The 20,754-nt window shown below is 40.6% G+C and overlaps 1 protein-coding gene and 1 long non-coding RNA gene across 2 annotated transcripts in view; one reads left to right on the top strand and one right to left on the bottom strand.

Moving 5' to 3' along the window:
• GABRG3 (gamma-aminobutyric acid type A receptor subunit gamma3) overlaps positions 1-20,754 on the top strand; it is a 740,987-nt gene that overhangs the window by 63,402 nt on the left and 656,831 nt on the right. The window lies entirely within an intron of this gene.
• On the bottom strand, positions 210-18,934 carry LOC119871184. The gene is made up of 3 exons (XR_005356890.1): positions 18,530-18,934; positions 17,845-17,911; positions 210-369 (listed from the first exon to the last, which is right to left on the bottom strand). It is a non-coding gene; the product is annotated as an uncharacterized LOC119871184 (long non-coding RNA).

The raw sequence follows: 20,754 nt of genomic DNA, 5'->3' as shown, positions 1-20,754 counted from the left end.
GGCCCAGGGCATGATCCTGGAGTCCTGGGATAGAGTCCCACATCGGGATCCCTGCATGGAGCCTGCTTCTCCCTCTGCCTATGTCTCTGCCTCTCTCTCTCTCTCTCTCTCTCTCTTTCTCTTTGTGTGTATCCCTCATAAATAAATAAATAAAATCTTTAAAAAAAATGTTAAAAAAAGAGAGAGAGACTCCAAGTAATTCAGTGATCTGAAGAGAATAGGAATGTCTCATGTAGGAATGTGGAGGTGAACATTTCAGGCTGGTAGGCTTCTCTGACTCCTCCAGTATTCCAGGAAGCAGGCTGGTAATGCATTCTCCTTGTCATTTTCAGCATATGACTGCAGAGCTACTTCTGTTTGACCACATTCCTGTTTGGGAGAGATAAGAACACTGGGAGTGGATTTTGATGGGCAAATAGCAGTCTTCACCACTATATTAATCTCCACAAGTTACATGAATAGTATGTTGGCCTGTGAATTCTAAATTGCTATTGATAACTGAGATAACTTCAGCTTTTATTCCAATTTGAAAATATGGTTCAATAAATATGGAATGAGGGTGTATTTCCAAATCAAATCTTTATCACTATTTTGTAACAATTTCTAAACCCAGATTCTCAGTAGTGTTTCTTTTGCTGTCTTCACTCATGGTAGCATTGTCCCCACTATGTAGTGACAATGCACAGGGGAGACTTACCTGGCAGGACCGAGTCCCTTTCATTTCCTCCTTGTCAACAAGCACCACAGTTGTTAGAGATAGAAAGCTGTGTTGATACGAACATGTCTGATTATTTTCAGACCATCTGGATCTGTTTTAAAAAGCGATATTAACAAGGCATATGGCAAATAAACCCTACATCCTCTTTGGCTCTACTGAAGCTATGGATTTATTCTCATGACCAGTCCCAAAGAGAAGGCTAAAATTTCATCTACCATCAATCTATACAACTGCATTTCTCTTACCTAGTCGAGAAACCTCAAGAAGTTTGGCAAACACCCTTTTTCATTTCCAGCCTAGATGTTCAAGAGAGAAGACCTGTATTCCAAGACAGTAGTCTTGGGACAGTGTGAAGGTAAATTATGCAAAGCAAAAGGATTTGCAACCATATTCAAATATTTTGCCTTCCTGATGATAATGCCCTAGTCTCTGTAAAGAAACACAGTTAGATGACTAAACCACCAGGTGGCACCACAGAGAGTGTAAATTTCTGCACCGGTCCCCAGGGTGTGCAAAGGTTTGCTCTTTGGTTAAGTATCTGTTATTTCTCACATAAAAATTTTGTAATTCTTCTGTGCAGTCAAAGCTTATTGGAGAAAAAAACAACGTTCCCCTTCTAGTTTATTTACTTAAATTATCTATGAACAGATAGTGTTTTATTAATTATAATATTTTATCAATGCTCTAAAATTAAATGCTAGAATATTGACAAAGCATTTACAATTCATCGTGGTTATAAACCAAGAGATGAACAGTGGAAACTACATACTTTTAAAATGTGCACTTTAAGGGTGCTAGAGTGGTTCAGTCAGTTAAGTGTCTGCCATTGGCTTAGGTCATGATCTCCAGATCCGGGGATTGAGCCCCGAGTGGGGCTGAGCAGGGAGCCTACTTCTCTCTCTCTCTCTCTCTCTCTCTCTGTCTCCTTCTGCCCCTCCTTCCTCCTCATTCTCTCTCTCTCAAATAAATAAAATCCTTAAAAAATAAATAAAATGTGTACTTTGGTTTACATACATGAAGGAGAATTTAAAATCCAGGTGGTTTTTTGAAATATCCACTATTGAACCACTGTGGTCATGAACTTTCGCAAGAGGAGGACTTAAGACTCTTGGAATCTTTCAAACATAAACCCTCTTCTGTTTGTCTTCAGAAGGGGAGGCAGGGTGGTTACTTTTTTGAATCCACTCCTTGGTCTGTGAGGGCACTTTCTTACTGGCTGATCAGGCAGGCCCCTGGGCAGGGCTAACCCTCTACTTTGCAGGTTCTACAAAGTCAAGGCATGTTGCTCAGGGAACTGTACTGCTGGCAAACAGCTGTCAGCTCCACAGGCACTTAGAACTAACGACTGTGTCAGCCGCATGTTGCAAAAACAGTTCCTGCCCAGAAGGACTCCACTCAGCTTCCAAAGGTCCCTGAGATTTCTAGAAAGTCATCAGATCCATGCGTTAACATGCGAAGCAATTCAATGAACCCTGTGGGATTACTGTATTGTTAGATGGAGGGAGGGTGATACAGAGATCATTCCTGGTAAGTGCCTGCCCAGGAGGAGCAATAAGGGATGCTGGCACAGGAGCCCATGCTAAGTAAAATCACAGGTACTGGCTGTAGGGACAGAGTAACCTTTTTCTCCTGCCAGCTCCAGTCTGCCAGACTCAATGATTCTTTTGTGTGCTTGAAAATGGATGAATCTCATAGCCCCAGTGCTCCCTTCTCTCTGTAAAAGGACTGACACTCTATATCTGTTATTTTTTTAAAAAATATATATTTCTCTTTTCAGCTCTTCTGACTTCTAGCAGTTCTAACTATAATTCCATTGTTTCTCCTGTGGGTACTAATAGGACTTTGAGTTCCTAGGGAAGTCATCAAATGCCATTAAATATTTTGTAGTGTAACTAATGAGGCAATGGGCAATGCCTCAATATGATTCAAATGATTGAAGCCATACATAAAACATTTCAAGTTTAGTAGATAAAGAGGTCACAATACCAAGTTGGAATCTAGTAGGGATGAGGGAACTTGCTCTTGCTCTCTCATGTTTAGTATTTTCTTCTCCCATAGAGGCAAATAATACATGGACAAGTGCTGGCAGGAAATGAAGTGCTACTTTATGGAGATATTATTGTGTATTTTTAATGATGATGAGAGCTTTTACCAGACATATATTCTTATGTTGTTGATGCAATGAACTCTGTAGTTTCGTTGGTCCCTCAAGGAAGCCCTAAAGATCATCATAAGAAACACCACATCGGGCTCTCTGCTCCTCCCCATTCAACAGACAGCCGCATCTTCTGGTGCAGTGCCAGCCACGTCCCCAAGACACGATGGTGAAGGTTGGAATGAACGGATTTGGCCGTATTGGGCGCCTGGTCACCAGGGCTGCTTTTAACTCTGGCAAAGTGGATATTGTCGCCATCAGTGACCCCTTCATTGATCTCAACTACATTGTGTACATGTTTCAGTATGATTCTACCCACGGCAAATTCCACGGCATGGTCAAGGCTGAGAACAGGAAACTTGTCATCAACGGAAAGTCCATCTCCATCTTCCAGGAGCAAGATCCCGCCAACATCAAATGGGGTGATGCTGGTGCTGAGTATGTTGTGGAGTCCACTGGGGTCTTCACCACAATGGGGAAGGCTGGGGCTCACTTGAAGGGCAGGGCCAAGAGGGTCATCATCTCTGCTCCTTCTGCTGATGCCCCCATGTTTGTGATGGGCATGAATCGTGAAAAGTATGACAACTCCCTCAAGATTGTCAGCTATGCCTCCTGCACCACCAACTGCTTGGCTACTATAGCCAAAGTCATCCATGACCACTTCGGCATTGTGGAGGGCCTCATGACCACCTGAAGACCGTGGATGGCCCATCTGGAAAGCTGGCGTGACAGCCGAAGGGCTGCCCAGAACATCATCCGTGCTTCCACTGGCACCGCCAAGGCTGTGGGCAAGGTCATCCCTGAGCTGAACGGGAAGCTCACTGGCATGGCCTTCCGTGTCCCCAACCCCAACTTGTCAGTTTTGTGGATCTGACCTGCCGCCTGGACAAAGCTGCCAAATATGACAACATCAAGAAGGTAGTGAAGCAGGCATCAGAGGGCCCCCTCAAGGGCACCCTGGGCTACACTGAGGATCAGGTTGTCTCCTGTGACTTCAACAGTGACACCCACTCTTCCACCTTCAACGCTGAGGCTGGCATTGCCCTCAATGACTACTTCCTCAAGATCATTTCCTGGTATGACAATGAATTCGGCTATAGCAACCGGGTGGTGGACCTCATGGTCCTCATGGCCTCCAAGGAGTAAGAGCCTCCTGGACCACCAGCCCCAGCAAGAACAAGAGGAAGACAGAGGCCCTCAGCTTCTGGGGAGTCCCTGCCCCAACTTAATCCCCCAACACATGGAGAATCTCCTGACCTCCAATTTACATCCCAGACCCCGAGGAAGGGGAGGGGCTTGGGGAGCCCTACCTTGTCATGTACCATCAATAAAGTATATTGTACCCCCCCCAAAAAAAAGAAAGAAAGAAAGAAATGCCACACCGTTTGGTCTCATGCCCTATACTGCACTGGCTGGATTCTGAACTCAGGCCATCTAACTAATTAGGGTTTTTAATAAGTCTATGATAACAAAACAATGTTTCATTGAATTAACTAGTTGCTTTTTGTTGTCAAAGTTAAGCATCATATTTTACCATTGAATTCAGAAGCAAACTATTGGGCTGCATAAAAACACTTTAGATTATAATCACAACTCTTCCAGGCTTAATCCTCTGCTTATTAGTCATGTTCTTATACATGTGTCAGATGCAGCCAAGGATTTGTGATCAGTCCAGTTTCAAAGAAAATGCTCAGATTGATTTATGGAACCAGGCTCCCTATCTTTTATCTTCATGCCTCCCCCCGAAGAAGAAGAAGAAGAAGAAGAAGAAGAAGAAGAAGAAGAAGAAGAATAGAAAAGAGAAAAATGAAAAAGAGTGTTTCCCCTGATGACTGAAACTCCAGCTCTGACCCCAGATTCATCAATACCTCAACTAAATTGCTTTCCAGCCAGAAGCCTGGTTTTAAAAGGTAACTCAGACCTGGTGGAAGCAGGAAGTAGAAAATTTCCCTGATGGGATCCCCTGCCTTCTGCTTTAGCATCTTTCATAGGAGATGCTTCCATGTTTGAACAATTTGAATTAATAAAACAATCCTCTCACGATGCTACAATCTACCAGTTTTACTTCTATGTACTAGTCCTGATTTTGCTGCCTGGAGTCTCACTGAAGAATTCCTCCTGATTATCCATACGCTGCCTTTTAAACATTTGAAGACACCCAGCATATTCTTTGTTCCTGTGATGCACGTCAGCTTCCCTAGACTGTGGTGCTATGGTGGGGTTTTGGACCTGAGCACACCACTGCCTTGTCTGGATATTCATGAGCTTGTCTCAGGCTCTGACTTCAGGTTAAGCTTCTCCCCATAGATAAAGCTGACGAGCACAGAGTGACTAGAGAAGAAAAAGAGCTTAGTGCATAGACAGTTTTGTGTGTGTATTTATGTGGGTGCCGGTGATCTCACACATCCACTTTTAAAAGCCTGGGAATACTTCAGTTTTTAGCTTGAAAGCAGGAATAGATATTTTCACTAGACTTGGTGAAGAGTTCAGTCAGATATTTTGTACTCATCTGTTGGCCCCATGAGGACCATGTAGGTTGTTAATATTTACTAGTTAATGCTCAGTTAATGTTTACTGAAATGAGGAGGACTTCTTAAAAAAAAATAAAAGTAAACCCTAAAAGAGAAATTTAACAAATTGGGTTCCTTGGAGATTATTATTTTATTTGTAAAATGAGTGGGTTTAACTAAAATATATCTGACACCCCTTTCACTTCTTATATTTGCTGGTGATTTGCAAATAAAAGGAATTCATATATTATAGTTCAGTCTCATGAGAAGTCATATTTTGCACTTCAGAAATGCAAATGGCAGGTGGCTCATTACACTTTTTTCCTCCCAATGAGGGACAAGATCACAAAGGCAAAGTTGGAACTATGGCAAAAGTGGAAACTTAAAAAAAAAAAAAACTTTTGTATTTAAATATTGTCAGCGTTTATGAGACAGCAATAACAACATATTAATGTCTTCAGGTATATTTTTTTTCAGATGGGAAATGCATATATTCAGGTGGCTTTGGGAAGCAATGTTTCAGAAACCAATTGTTGGGGGTGCATCACAGCATTGCTTTCTTTTTATGAGCGAGGAGTCAACCAATGGTCATGTCCCACACCTGACCTCAGGAACTTCAGGCTCTCTGGAATGTGGGGTAATGTGCTGGTGGGGACTGGCTGCCCTACCTGTTCACTTTCTCTGTATCCATTCTCATTTCCATCTTTTTCTCCTCCGTTGGGCATAATTTCAGGGTTGATATGAAACCAACAAATTCTAGCCCTCACTGCTGTCTAGGGACAAAAAGTCATTATGACACATAAAAGCACCTGTTTGTCCCTAATGAGAGAAATAACCAACCAAGTAACTGTCTGGGTTTCAGGAGAGAAAAATGGAAAGGTTCAGGCCCATGGAGTGGGTGGAGGGATGAAATATAGAGAAGGCAAGTGGCTTCTAAACAGTGGGCAAAGGTGATCAAAATGCCTAATGTTCACTAGGGTGAGTTGCAGGAAGAAGGTGGCTGTTACAAGTTTCGCTATAGTTATAAAAGTGAAAATGTTTACAGATGAAGTAGGTCTTGACTTGGCCATCAGTTTTGAGGGGCTCAGCCAGGTAAGGCACTGTAGTTACACATGTTGGATTCTCTGGACTCTTTAAAGCTGGTAAATCAACACAGCATTCCTTATCCTTACCCTTAATCCATGAATCCCACTGTTTGCAGGTGCTCCAGTCCCACTGCTTCTTAGAGGAAAGGAACATTTCATCTTCTAGCTTTTTCCTGTGTTGGTGAGGCAGTCTAGGTGACCAGTTGGCCCACAGCTAAGTGAAGGCTCAAGTCAGCAGTGTCCTTTGGCCCCACAGTTTCAGAAAGCATGCTGAATAATAGAGAACATTACTGCCTAGCTCTTTTGACTATCCTCAGTTCACCCTTCTTTACCTTCGCTAGGGGTTTAAAGCACTTGAAGGAGTGGAGCATGTGGCTAACATGAAACTTCATTTTGGCTCTTCTTATCATGGCAAAATGTTCAAGGGCAATTGCCTTTGCATACCACCTTGGTATATTTGCAGCATTATCTAATTTTCTAACCATAAGTGACTAGTTATTGATGGTGCATTAAAAATCATCCCACTTTCTCTTTATTTCAATCATAAAAGTTTATCCTTTTTTAAATCAATGTAAAGTCAAGACACTAAATTTACTTTATTTTTTTATAAATTTATTTTTTATTGGTGTTCAATTTGCCAACATATAGAATAACACCCAGTGCTGATCCCGTCAAGTGCCCACCTCAGTGTCCGTCACCCAGTCACCCCCACCACCCGCCCTCCTTCCCTTCCACCCCCCCTAGTTCGTTTCCCAGAGTTAGGAGTCCTTCATGTTCTGTCTCTCTTTCTGATATTTCCCACTTATTTTTTTTCCTTTCCCCTTTATTCCCTTTCACTATTTTTTATATTCCCCAAATGAATGAGACCATATAATGTTTGTCCTTCTTCGATTGACTTACTTCACTCAGCATAATACCCTCCAGTTCCATCCACGTCAAAGCAAATGGTGGGTATTTGTCATTTCTAATGGCTGAGTAATATTCCATTGTATACATGGACCACATCTTCTTTATCCACTCATCTTTCGATGGACACCGAGGCTCCTTCCACAGTTTGGCTATTGTGGACATTGCTGCTAGAAACATCGGGGTGCAGGTGTCCCGGCGTTTCATTGCATCTGTATCTCTGGGGTAAATCCCCAGCAGTGCAATTGCTGGGTCGTAGGGCAGGTCTACTTTTAACTCTTTGGGGAACCTCCACACAGTTTTCCAGAGTGGCTGCACCACCTCACATTCCCACCAACAGTGCAGGAGGGTTCCCCTTTCTCCACATCCTCTCCAGCATTTGTGGTTTCCTGCCTTGTTAATTTTCCCCATTCTCACTGGTGTGAGGTGGTATCTCATTGTGGTTTTGATTTGTATTTCCCTGATGGCAAGTGATGCAGAGCATTTTCTCATGTTCATGTTGGCCATGTCTATGTCTTCCTCTGTGAGATTTCTGTTCATGTCTTTTGCCCATTTCCTGTTTGGATTGTTTGTTTCTTTGCTGTTGAGTTTAATAAGTTCTTTATAGATCTTGGAAACTAGCCCTTTATCTGATATGTCATTTGCAAATATCTTCTCCCATTCTGTAGGTTGTCTTTGAGTTTTGTTGACTGTATCCTTTGCTGTGCAAAAGCTTCTTATCTTGATGAAGTCCCAATAGTTCATTTTTGCTTTTGTTTCTTTTGCCTTCGTGGATGTATCTTGCAAGAAGTTACTGTGGCCAAGTTCAAAAAGGGTGTTGCCTGTGTTCTTCTCTAGGATTTTGATGGAATCTTGTCTCACATTTAGATCTTTCATCCATTTTCAGTTTATCTTTGTGTATGGTGAAAGAGAGTGGTCTAGTTTCAGTCTTCTCCATGAAGACACTAAATTTAAACAGTGTTTAAAAGTTTTATCCATTAAACTTGAGTCTTTAAAGAGCCACGAGAAGTGACCACCAATAACAAGGGCTTACACTGTCGTCTCTCCCAAGAAGGTCTACATGCCACCTGATGTAGGGTAGGTTCCCACATTGCTTTCTTTTTGACACCCTGTTGTTTACTTTGTCGTTTACAACAACTGTTTTTTGTGTCTTATAGTGTCTATCCACTCTATTAGTAATGTTCTTGAAGAAAGCTCATTTAGCTATTTACCTTGCACTTAGCAAAATGGTAATGAGTGGATTAATGAATGGATCAAAGCAATTCATGGAACAAATGAATGCATGGATGTCATTCTTCTCTGTTACTAGTACAACAAAATTCTTAAGTGGGTCTTTGCTATTGTCTCTGGATTGGGGCTTTCAGCTAACACATAGTAGGAATTGGATTCATCAAAAATCTGCTCCTAGACATCCATCTATATTTCTGAAAATTTGAAATGATAGAAAGTTGTTTCATTATTACAGGAAGAAGTGGAGACAGAATTCCAGGAATGAATGAGTTTTTCTCTGGTTGGTCAGTGATGTTTATTAGTGATAAGGACATAGGAAGTTAATCTCTTTTTTGCATGTCCCCTGAAAGTTGTTCAGTAGAACAGATGGGTATCTGTACCATTGGTGACATCCCGTGAGTTTAGACCAGCAGTTTTACAAGGAATTTGGTAGTTACCTCAAATTATGTTTACAAGCTTTTTGTTGTTTTGATAAAAGATGTGTGGTATAAGAATTTTGTTTCCAGGGATCCCTGGGTGGCGCAGCGGTTTGGCGCCTGCCTTCGGCCCAGGGCACGATCCTGGAGACCCGGGATCGAATCCCACATCGGGCTCCCGGTGCATGGAGCCTGCTTCTCCCTCTGCCTATGTCTCTGCCTCTCTCTCTCTCTCTCTGTGACTATCATAAATAAATAAAAATTAAAAAAAAAAGAATTTTGTTTCCAGAAGAGTAACAGGAAAAGAGAAGAAGACAAAACAGAATTTTACTGTCTGCTGAGCAGCAATCAGACAGTCACCAGAGCCAAAATACAGCCTGATAGATCATAGCACTTTACATACTTCTTTTTGAGAAACAATAGAAAAACAACCCAAGCATACTTTTAGCTTTTATCACCACTGGAATGCTTTATAGGGAATTGAACTAGACAGCTACAGAATGTGGACTTGTGTGGACTTCTTTTTTCTTAGAGACAAAATCCTTGCCAATTTAGACATGTCAGCTTGGATTTATACTTTTATGTATTTTTTATTTTTTATATATTTTTTAAAGATTTTATTTATTTATTCATCAGAGACAGAGAGAGAGAGACAAAGACACAGGAAGAGGGAGAAGTAGGCTCCGTGCAGGGAGCCCAATGTGGGACTCGATCCAGGCTCTCCAGGATCAGGCCCTGGGCTAAAGGCGGTGCTACACCACTGAGCCACCCGGGCTGCCCTAGATTTATACTTTTAAAGCGAAGAGAATTTCTCTGAGGAAAAATGGCATTTACCTCCTATATACATTCCCAGAAAATGACTAATTCTGCATGATCATACTTCTATAATGTTGCTCAGTGATAGCTGAAATAAATGAACTAAAGTGATACTGGCTGCTTGCAAGGATTAAAAATTGGGTTTCTGGAAAAATCCTTTGGCCATTTATATTTATGATTTTTTAGACTTCCCTGAAATTTCTCCCTCTTTTTTCCCTAACCCTTGATAGAACTAGGAACCTTTGATATACAGATGTTCACACAAAACTTGCTTAATGCTAACTTTATCTTTTGAGCATCAAAGATCTCATCAGTTTAATTTATTCTGTCCTTTCCTACATATCCTTGAAATCATAGCAGTCTTTTATTCTGTACGTATGGCTTTTAGAGGTATAGGGTTGCTTGAACTTTGCAGCTAAATGCTCTGAAAGACCAGTGGGCTCAAACCCTAGACAAGAGAACACCTCACTAACATTTGGAACAATTGGGACTGCTTTTGATGAGATGTTAATACTTTTTTTTTATGCTACAATTCAAATATTTCTGTAAGAAAAAAAAATAGGCATCATCAAAATACAAGCACTTTAAAAGTAGACCTCAAGCTGTTTGAAGGATTTCAGAAAAGACTAATGTTGTCCATACTTGTGTGGAAACACTTCAAGTTTTTGGAAAATATTAAAATAGGTTTCCGTTTGAACTTCAGTCAATGCCAAGCACTTTAATAACTTCTAAGTAACTTTTCTTAGATATCTGTATTATGTTTTCCGAGGGCATTAAAAAAACTTTATAATTTGCTATCTGTTAAAAAGGTGTCTTTTTCTTTTCTACTAGTCTTTTTTTAACCAAAATTCACTAATCATGAACATTTGTAAAATTGAATATCAATTGCAAAATACTTAAATCATTTTAAGCTCAATTTTGTTACTGATTCACTTAAAAATTGTCGTTACAGTGGATTTTTTCATCAAAAAAACTCTATTACTCTCTGGAAAATGCAATGGAACATATTTTCATTTTAAGAAACGGAAAGACCTTTTAACTTTAAAGCAGTTTGTTTTACAGGGTAAGCAGGCCAGCTATGATGGATAGAGGAGTGGCTATGATGGTGAGGAGAGGTATGGATCTGATCAGAATTTAGGAGGCCCCCCTGGATCACATTTCCTCAATTCCCACTCCAGTTCACCTTGGGAAATAGAATCATTTTCATTTGCATGCTTCCAGAACAATCTCTCTTGGTTTTATCCTATTAAATTCTTCATTCCAAGTTCTAAGGGTGAAGAAATTCATAATTTTTATTTAAAATATTGCATAGCTAAACTTATTCTATAGGCCAAATGTTGGAGAATAGCTTGTCAAGAGTGAAGAGGACAAAGTAAAATATAAAAATGCAAACAACTTCAGTGTGCACATGATTTTGAAGGAATGGGGAGGGATAATTTGACTGCAAACTTCTCTCAAGAGAAATGAAAACATTGATGTATACATAAATGGAATATTCCTACTTTTTAAAATTCCATAAACACATTAAAAGTTGTTATAGCCTTGAGCTACCTCCCTACCTACAGTTTCCCTTTTCTTTTTTCTTTTCTTTTTTTCAGTTTCCCTTTTCTAATCAAAGGAGCATTTTGTAGTATGTTATGCTTAGTTCTGGTCAAATGAGAGGATCTAAGGTTTAGTGAAGACATGACATGTTTTGGAGATGGATGGACTTGGATTCATCTAAATAAAAGCAACAAAAAAGCATTTCATCTATTTGCATGCTCCTGACATCTCATTCCTGTGTTTTACTTCAAAGCCAGCTATGACAGGGTTGTGAAATAGGTGAAGTTCCTATGTCCGTGCTTGTGTCTACATGAGGTTCTTTCTTTCCTTTCCTTTAATGATACATTGTGGAGGAAGCTGCTGTTGTGCAGCCCAAGGGGCTCATGGCTGCCCTTCCCAGAGAACATCCCACATTGAATGGAGCCACCCTGTGTAGGAAGTTTTGTACCACTCACTCTCCCAGGACAGCCAGTGGCTGATGACTGGTACAAAATGCTGGCCCCTTTGCCACAGGTGGAGTAGTTATGAAAGATGATCCATGCACCCCATGGGGCCAGTCTGCTTCCAGCTCAGACCTCATCCTGGCTTGGCTTTTTTCTCCTGTTCACTCTGCTCCTCTCATTCTCCTGCTTCTGAGAGCACTCCCCCAGTATATCACCTGCCCAAAACCCCAATTTCAGGCTCTTCTTTTAGGGAGCCTTACCCAAATCAGGATTCCCCAACAACTTTGGCACCTGGAACCGTAGATATATTGAAGTTGCTCTTTTTCCCAAGCCTACCTTTAACAATCCTCTTCAAACTATGAACTGCTCAATATCCTTCCCTAATCTCTTTTCTGTTCCTAGTTGATAGAGCCTGTGCATATTGTTTGCAACCACAGTGTTCTAACAGATCAGTGCATGTATCTGTCAGGGTCAGGGCAGGAAAGAGAAGCTGTATAGTACGTTGAACAGGGAAAGTTTAATATAAAGCTATAACAGAGGATTGGAGTAAAGAAGGATTGGCTAGTAAGAAGTAAAGAGAACACAGGAGAATACAGACAGAGTAGATAAAAGGTGATAGATACCCAAGAAGATGGCCTCAGAGGATACGATGCTGAGCTATCAGGGGCTGTGGCCATGGCCTACTGGGTGACAGAGAGGTCAGTGTGGTCCTGGACCAGTGGAACTTGTCAGAATTCTACCCTCCAAGTTGCTGGGAAAATCTCTTTATTGGGAGGTGTCCAATTAAGAATCACTCCACTACAAAGTCACCCAAGGTGGCACTGGTTGCTACTGACTGCTGTACAATGAGGAGCCAGTTATGGGAGGAGCTGCCCAAACTGCAGGAGCTGGGTACTGAGGAAATGCTGTGTTGTAGGAGCCTAGAACAAGAAAAGCCATTTACACTGCGAGAGCCAGGCCTTGGAGACACTACTATGTTGCAGGAGGCAGATGCTGGAGAAGCAGCATACACTGCAGGAACCTGCCCAGAAAGTTCCAGGACCAAGAAGCAAACCCTTTGCAGCGTCTCTGCAGCATACCCCACTGGCAAGTCTTACTGCCAGTTGGCTGAGAAAAAATATTTACATAGGGCTCAAATCCATTTACATGAATTAGCGATGACGGGTAAACTCAGAGTTGAAAAGCAAATAATTGATAAATGGCTTGATATCTTATTCTCCCATGGGATGAACTGGCAGGTCCTAGTTGGGTAGGATAGGGAGTATGTGATAAATACACAGTACAATTGAGAAAAGGCAAAGCATTGAAGGGGATGAACTATAATACTTTCAAAAAGAAAAGTGAAAACCATTCACCTTAGAACTATAATAAGAGTATGTTATTTAATCAGAGCTCCCCAATCTCTCACCCTGTAGGCTCTCTCTGTTTTTCTGAGACAGGTAACACTGTGGATCTGAGTGCCACGTTCCACTATTTTCCAGGAAGCACACCAGCTCAAGCATTATTGCAGAAACTTCTCACTTTAAATAGGACATTGTTTTTGCCCCTGGCAAATGGGACTGCAAGTACCAAGGCAAATAAATGACCTGAAAGGAGGCATGTATACTGTGGATCAAATAATTTTGCTTCTGTTCCTGTTCTTGCAAGCTTGCAGTATTGCACCTTGGATGTCACGGAAATAGCTTAATGGATACAGTGTACCCTTGAGCCATGGATCTTCTCTTAGAACTCTTAAGCAGATTAATGCTTTTCACAATGTATAAGACTTTTGGACTTTTGGACTTGTGATTTTCCCAAGGTCAAGTGTCAATTTGGGATGAATCACTTTACCTAGACATTCATGACATAGTGGAGAGACCATTGTACCCACAGGCAGGCTACTTCCCTACATACATAGCTAGGTCATTGTGAAAAGCCACCCTAAGTCTCCTTTTTCCATTGCTGCATTCATACAATGAATGAATTACATTCAAAGGCTCTAAAATATCATGCAATTTTACAGTTCTACTGGGTATCAAAGACTGAATTCTGTTAGAGAGTCTAGTGCTGGAATCCCAACCATACACACACAATCATCTCTTCCCTCTCTGTCCACTCCATGCATACATGTGTGCTGAGTGGGTTCATATGCATACATATGCGGAGAAGACCAGCAAGATATAGACTAAAATGTTAACTCTAGCGATTCTAGGAGGTAGGATTTTGGATGATTTAAATTTCTTTATTCTTTACTAAGTGCTCCAAATGTTACACAATCTGAATGCACCACAGTCATAGTCAGGAAAAGTAGATCTCATTTAGAAGTAATATTCACTTTATCATCTTGTAAAATACATGCCTAATGTTACACATGTGTGAAAGTGAACTGTCCCAGTGATCCACTCACTGGGGGATTGGGTTCAGAGAGTTTGCAACCATGCCCGTGGATCTGTGCATGCTCCAAATGGTCTTCTGTCTGCTGCACAGGAAGCTGTTTTCAAACATCCTCAACTATTTTTTTTTTTCCCTCAAATGTTTCTGATCACACTGGTAATTCCATCATTTGAAGGTGATCCAAGCTGCACTTCTCAGAAGAAGCAGAAAGAGAAGTGAGTTGGAGAGAGGAGCAGGATTTTGTAAGCATATTGGTGATGAAGTTTTGGAATATAGGTGAGGTTTGGTGGGGAGAGGTGGAGAGCCAATGACCAAGAAAGAATTCTTGAGACATCTTTGGTGCAAAATGGTGGTTTTATTAAAGCCCAGGGGACAGGACCCATGGGGCAGGAAGAGCTGCTGCCCCCGGCCTGTCAGGAGTAGCTGATTATATACCTGGGAGTTGGAAGGGGTTTGGGGATAACATACTCTCTAAAGAATTTTGGAAACAAGGTGTCCAGGACCTTGAGGGGGCTGGCTATTGGGAAAAAGTCACTTATTACCATCTAATAAAACTTGAGTCATGAGACCCTTCACATGGATATCCGTGGGTTGTGTGCTTGGGGGATGATTACCAACACGTATCTTGGGGGTTTAGAGATAAATGACATTTTTAAAGGAATTTTTATATATTAAAGTAGACTTACAGGATCCTGGGGGTCGGGCTAAGATTGCCTTTTGCCCTTAGCAAAGTATTAACATCGAGGCAGTTGAGTCAGTAGAGGAATGTCCCACTGTCTGTTTCAAGGACTTGTCAGTGTGCTGCCCTGGCTTGTGGTGTGCTGCCCTGGCTTGTGCTTTGTCCTCTGCTAGTCCTCTGTTCCCCCCCATCATTGGGAAAACAAGAAAGCAAAGAGGCAGAGGGTGGATATGCAGACTCCCTGAAGGGAAATCCTCCTCCAGCTGAGGAGAAGGGGAAGTATCCAGTTTCCAGTTACACCACTAAGATATTTTTCAACACTGAATGCAGTTCAAACTTTGCTTTGTGCCTTCAACATCAATATAAAGAGACAAAATCATTTGGGGGTATTACTTCCTGTTGGTGAGTTATCACTGCATTTGATGTAGCACAGGGGCCGTTCTGGAACAGTATCAAGTAGTTATGACTCTTTAAAACTGTGAGTTCTGTTTTTCATTATTGAGAGTGACTCTGGTAAAAGGGAGAAAAAATTATTCTCTACCCTCAAGGTCTTCCAGCTGGACTAAGATTGAATTTACATGAGACATTAACAGGAGAAGAAAACAAAATTTTATTACATGCACACAGAGGCTCAATAATGAAAGTGAGATTTAAAGAAATGACCAGTGCAGGCAGTTTTTATACTTTTTAGATAAAGAGACAATAAATTCGTGAGCAATTGATAAGACAAAACCAGCAAGCAAACAGAAGCTTCAATTAGCAAGGAATTCTAAATAGAATTTGGGTTGCGGTAATAAAATTAGAAAAAAAGTAACAAGGGCTGTTTATACAGCCCTCTTGGTTCTAAATTTCCTGTCTTTGGTGATAGGGATGTCTCTTTACTTCCTGGTACAGGGAGGGTAATTTCACATGGGAAATTTGTTTCTTGCATTCAGGGGGAAAAGGAGGATCTGAGTGTCATTCTTAAACAGGCTTTCTGTTAAGTAACTTTATTTAAAGAAATCAATTTTGGGGCAGCCTGCTCTTGGCCCCTACAGTGGCCGCATATGACCTGTCACGGTATGATACCTCCTTCCTCTGTTTAATCAGACTTCATGAGTAAAACCTATTTTTTAAACAAGTCTTATAAATATATAAATTTCACATCAATAAAATTTCTTCCGCTTTGTCTTTGGGGATGGAATTATGCTTGTTACCAACAGTCTGAAGAGTTTTTGGTCAATTCATATCTTTGCCCTTTTTGTCTTAGAGATCAAAATAGTGAATTTGATGAGATTTTTAAGGCTCACCATAATTGATATAAATGAAGAAGCTGGAACTTGTTTCTAGTTGGCCCTGAGCAAGCTGTGACCCTAGAGACATCCTGAGAAACCAGAAGTGGAGTGAACTGGATGTGTTTATTTAGTAAACTGGAGTCTTTGAAATAAGGCACTGAAGTAAATGTCTCAATGATACACGGCCACAGTTTATTCTGAGTTTAGAAAAAGAGAACTACCCAATTAATGTTCTTGGTGTTCAAACATAGTAGCTTAGAGTCTCCCACTGCCTGCTAAAACCAGATTCACTTTGCAAATGCAAATGAACCTTGCAAGATCCTCTCCCACCTAAGGACCTCCCAAGGCCCTGGGAGAATGGGCTTCACTGCTGCATTCTAATTTCTTTTCCATCTGACTAACTTGAAAGATGTCTGATCTTGCATTTAGTGTCTGTGTTGTTTTTCAAAATCTGGGCTTTCTTGTATCCTAGGCAACCATTTGGAGCAAAGATAATGCAAAGTGGGAGGCTTTCTGTGTGTTTGTCCCACCTAATAGCAACTATCTTGGTACTGTCATTGTGACGCTTTGGGGTTAAAGCTGACAGAAGCCAGAGGCCTTTGGTGGCACTGAACTGGGCTTGGCAGCCAAGAAGGGAAGGCTTCTATCCTTTTACCAACTCTACCCTCCCCTCCCCTCTTTGTCAGTAGTCTACTTAGAATTGTAGAGAGGTGAGGAAGGAGATATTGTGCTAATTACACAGCTACTAACATAATGCCCAATCTCTGCTTTTTGTCTTTGCTGGCGAGTGCACAAGCGATGTTGCAAACTTAAGTGTGCTTAATTAGGGAAGCCTGATTACCAATCCTCATTTGTTGCTGCAGCTTGATAAATCTCTGACTTCAGCACCATGTCAGAAAATGTGATCGCTCTTCACTAACTAGGCAGCCTGCAAAATGTTGCTAGCATCTCTCTTTTCTGGGTGTAGTATGGGAGAGTGGGCTTTTCCTCACTCAGTGATAAAGCAGTACCCACTCTAAATACGCAGATTTATTTTCTAGAGATGCCAAAACTGTCATGTTTGCAATCAGTTATGGATATTTACTCTGAATTTTCGTTGTTAAGATGTTACCTTCTTAAAGTGTATGTTAGAGCTTGAACATTTTATTCAGGAGTTCTAGGACAGGGCAGCCCAGATGGCTTAGTGGTTTAGTGCTGCCTTTAGCCCAGGGCCTGATCCTGGAGTCCCAGGATCGAATCCCGCATCAGGCTCCCTGCATGGAGCTTGCTTCTCCCTCTGCCTGTGTCTCTGCCTCCCTCTCTCTCTCTCTCTCTCTCTGTGTGTGTGTGTGTGTGTCTCATGAATAAATAAATAAAAATCTTTTTTAAAAATTTTATAAAAAGGAGTTCTCGGACAAATTTTCTAGTGAATAGCAATCACTTTCCTCTTTCACAGTTGTGGGAATCAAGAAAAATAATCTTGACACCTCCTCTTAGGCCATACCAATTTGTGCAAATGAAACCTCACAGACTTTTCTCTGCCCATTAACCAGCCTCAGGGCGTGGAAGAGAAATCTGGGTCATGTCTAGTAAATCAGGATAATATTTAAGCCATATGCAAATCTGGACCTCAGTTTATATGGCCTTGCTTTTCTCATTTTATCCTTAGAAATGAGAACCTGTTACCAGGCACACTCCTTATGATGATAGCTCCCTACCTTTCCTCTCTGGGTCTGGAAAGACTGGATACTCTCTTTGTAAGCCTCATGATCTGAAGACTCTTTTCTGTAAGAAAAGACATTGTCTTTCATTAAATGGCCTTTCTATGGCCCCAATCCATTTTCTAATATTGGTGAAATGGGTAAATTTTGTCTTTATCATCTCATTACTTTTTCTTTGAAGCATCCTTCTGATTCTTAGAAACTCATTCGTAACCATTCAGGTATGCATCTTATTCTAGGATCCTACAAAGTACTCAGAATGGCCCCTAAAATGCCTCTCTCCTGGGGCATGCTCACAATTCCCAGCAATAATTTTATCCTACAGAGTGGAAAATGTAGGCTTCTGGTGGTGGTTAGTCATTCCTGCAAAAGTCCACTCTTCTAGCTACCAAATATTCAGGATCTCCCTATTTTTGAAATATAGAATAAATGCATTCACTACTGTCCTCATCAAATAGCACATTCTTGTCCAGGACTGTGTCTAGCTCAATGTACAAGATGTTTGAGTCAGTCTATCCAATCTGGTGTGAGTTGGGTGTCCACGGATCTATAAATCATGAGATATCTGGTTCCTTGCACACCCATCCAATTTGTGGTAGGGAAATGGAGACAGAATTTTCTCATTAAGAATCTCTTCTGGAGAAGAGAAGATAGGAGTGCACACAACCTTCAGGAATCCAACCTTATGAAGTTCCATGGGGCAGATTTTGAGCAGCATTTCTGTCCTGGCAGAAGAGGAAGGTCCTGGCAATGGCAAGGCTTCTGGAGGTTCTTTCTTGTCCATGATCCTTTATGATTTCAAGTGTGTAGGCATTGGCAGGGTGCCTTCTTAGGGGTGTTATGCAAAATGTGTGTGCATTTTGCTTCTGTTTTGTGGTGGCCACAATGAAATCATATGAAACAATAAGCTTTGTTTAAAAATAGCAGTATCACCTGAGGATTTATATGTGGAGTCACCAGGTTTGACTGAGAATTCTTAAGGGGTTTTGTTGCTCAACATCTTTTGTAAGTCGACTTCTATCATTGACTCTAGAAGTAGTCAATTTTACTATCCCTAAAGGCCTCACATTTCTAATTCTACTTCAATTATTTATTTTTGTTTTTACAAATCAGTATCCCACTGAGGTTACCTCCTTCTTGTGATACCTTGTCAACTTGTTAGTTATGGTTCTGTAATAATATTACCACAGCCTCAGTGAACAATATTAGAACAATATTATTTCAGGTACTCATAATCCAGGCACAGCTTGGATAGGGCTCCTGCAGTGTTGAAATCAAGGTATCAGCTAAGGTTGGGCTCTCATCTGATGGCTTGACTGAGGAGAGGTCCACTTCTAACCTCATGAGGTTATTCTTCACATGTGTTTTTTTGCAGGCTATTGAACCAAAGGCTTCAGTTTGTTACTGCTTATGGCAAGACACTGTCCTTAGCCTCTGACACATGGGCCTATCTAGCATGGTGGTTTGCTTCATCAGAGCCAGCCACAGAGAGTGTCCTCTTGAGATTGACATTACATCATAATCACGGAGAAGTGACACCTGGTCACTATGCTGTTGGTTAGAAGCATATCATAGATTCTGCCCACACTCAGGGACGACAGATTTTATAAGGGCTTAAGTACTAGGAGGTAGGTATAATTTCAGTCTACTCTAGAGCCTTTATTGAAAATCTATTTGTAAATATATACTATAGCATTTACTTTTTACAACAAAATTTGAGGCAAGTATTGTCCTTATCACACATATATAAGAAAATTGAAGTTCAGATAAATTAATAACCCAATAATGGTGTAGCAAGGGTTCAAATTTATTATTTAGCATCACACATTTAGAAGAGTATGTATATATGTGTGTGAGTGCACCCATTTGCAAGTGTGTGGATATGTGTGTAGAGAATAAGTGAAAGACAAGGGTAGAAAGTAAGTAGAAGGGAGGGAAGCTGGAAAGATAGATTGATATTGGTTTGTAAAGTCCTTGAGTATCATAATGGGGCTTTATTCTGAAGTTCTAGGAGGAGCAATTGTGTTTGAAGGACTGAAAATATGTGTACCAATTATTTTTAAGTAATAGTAAGTCATACCTAACAGCTCATACTCAAAGTTAATGGTAGAAAAGATAATTATTACTGATACCAATGTGTGGACCTTAAATAAACTACTTCAAGTTATATATGATCATGATTCTTAAAACAATTTTTTAAAACTGGTTGGCTATTTTGGCTTGTTTCTTCTTATGTGTTTGAGTAACATCACTGACTATTAGTAGTACATGGGGTATGTAAAAGTTATTCACCAGGAAGACTTTCCTTTCCTATTGAGCAAAGCATCTCAAAGTATTTAGTGGGGGTAGGTTTATGTTGATTTTAAGGCATATTAGAAAATTGAAAACAAATATAGTTTCTTACAAATGCTTAAGTGTGCAGGCTCCACTTTGATTGAACTACACTGTAGATTCTTCAGGAAAGAAACTGAACCTTATTTATTTTGTCAATACAGCACCAAAGACCGTGCCCACCACATAGCAGGAGCTCAATAATTTTTCTGTTTGCAGAAAAATTAGTTATATAATCTATCCTCAACCTAGTGCAATAATGAAGTCAGCTTCTAGAAGATGACAGCTTTGGGCAGCTAACAGGGAACTCTTCCTATGGTGTTTGTATAAGAAATCTGTTCTGGAAAAAAAAAAAAGAAAGAAAGAAAGAAATCTATTCTGTCTTCTGATTTATTCATTGAACCTGAAAAAGTCAAACAATTCAAAACACAGAAGACAAACTAGAAGTGATGTTCAAAGTGATATAATTTAGAATATTTTTTAAGAGTCGATTTAAAACACAGAAGGCAAGCTAGAAATTATGTTCAAAGTAATATAGTTTAGAATAATTCTTAAAGTTACATGATGATCTTTGCT

This window comes from Canis lupus, chromosome 3, assembly GCF_011100685.1.
Source record: "Canis lupus familiaris isolate Mischka breed German Shepherd chromosome 3, alternate assembly UU_Cfam_GSD_1.0, whole genome shotgun sequence".
Taxonomy (NCBI): Eukaryota; Metazoa; Chordata; class Mammalia; order Carnivora; family Canidae; genus Canis; species Canis lupus.
Note: the sequence above shows the minus strand (reverse complement) of the source record. Positions and strands in the feature narration are given on the sequence as shown.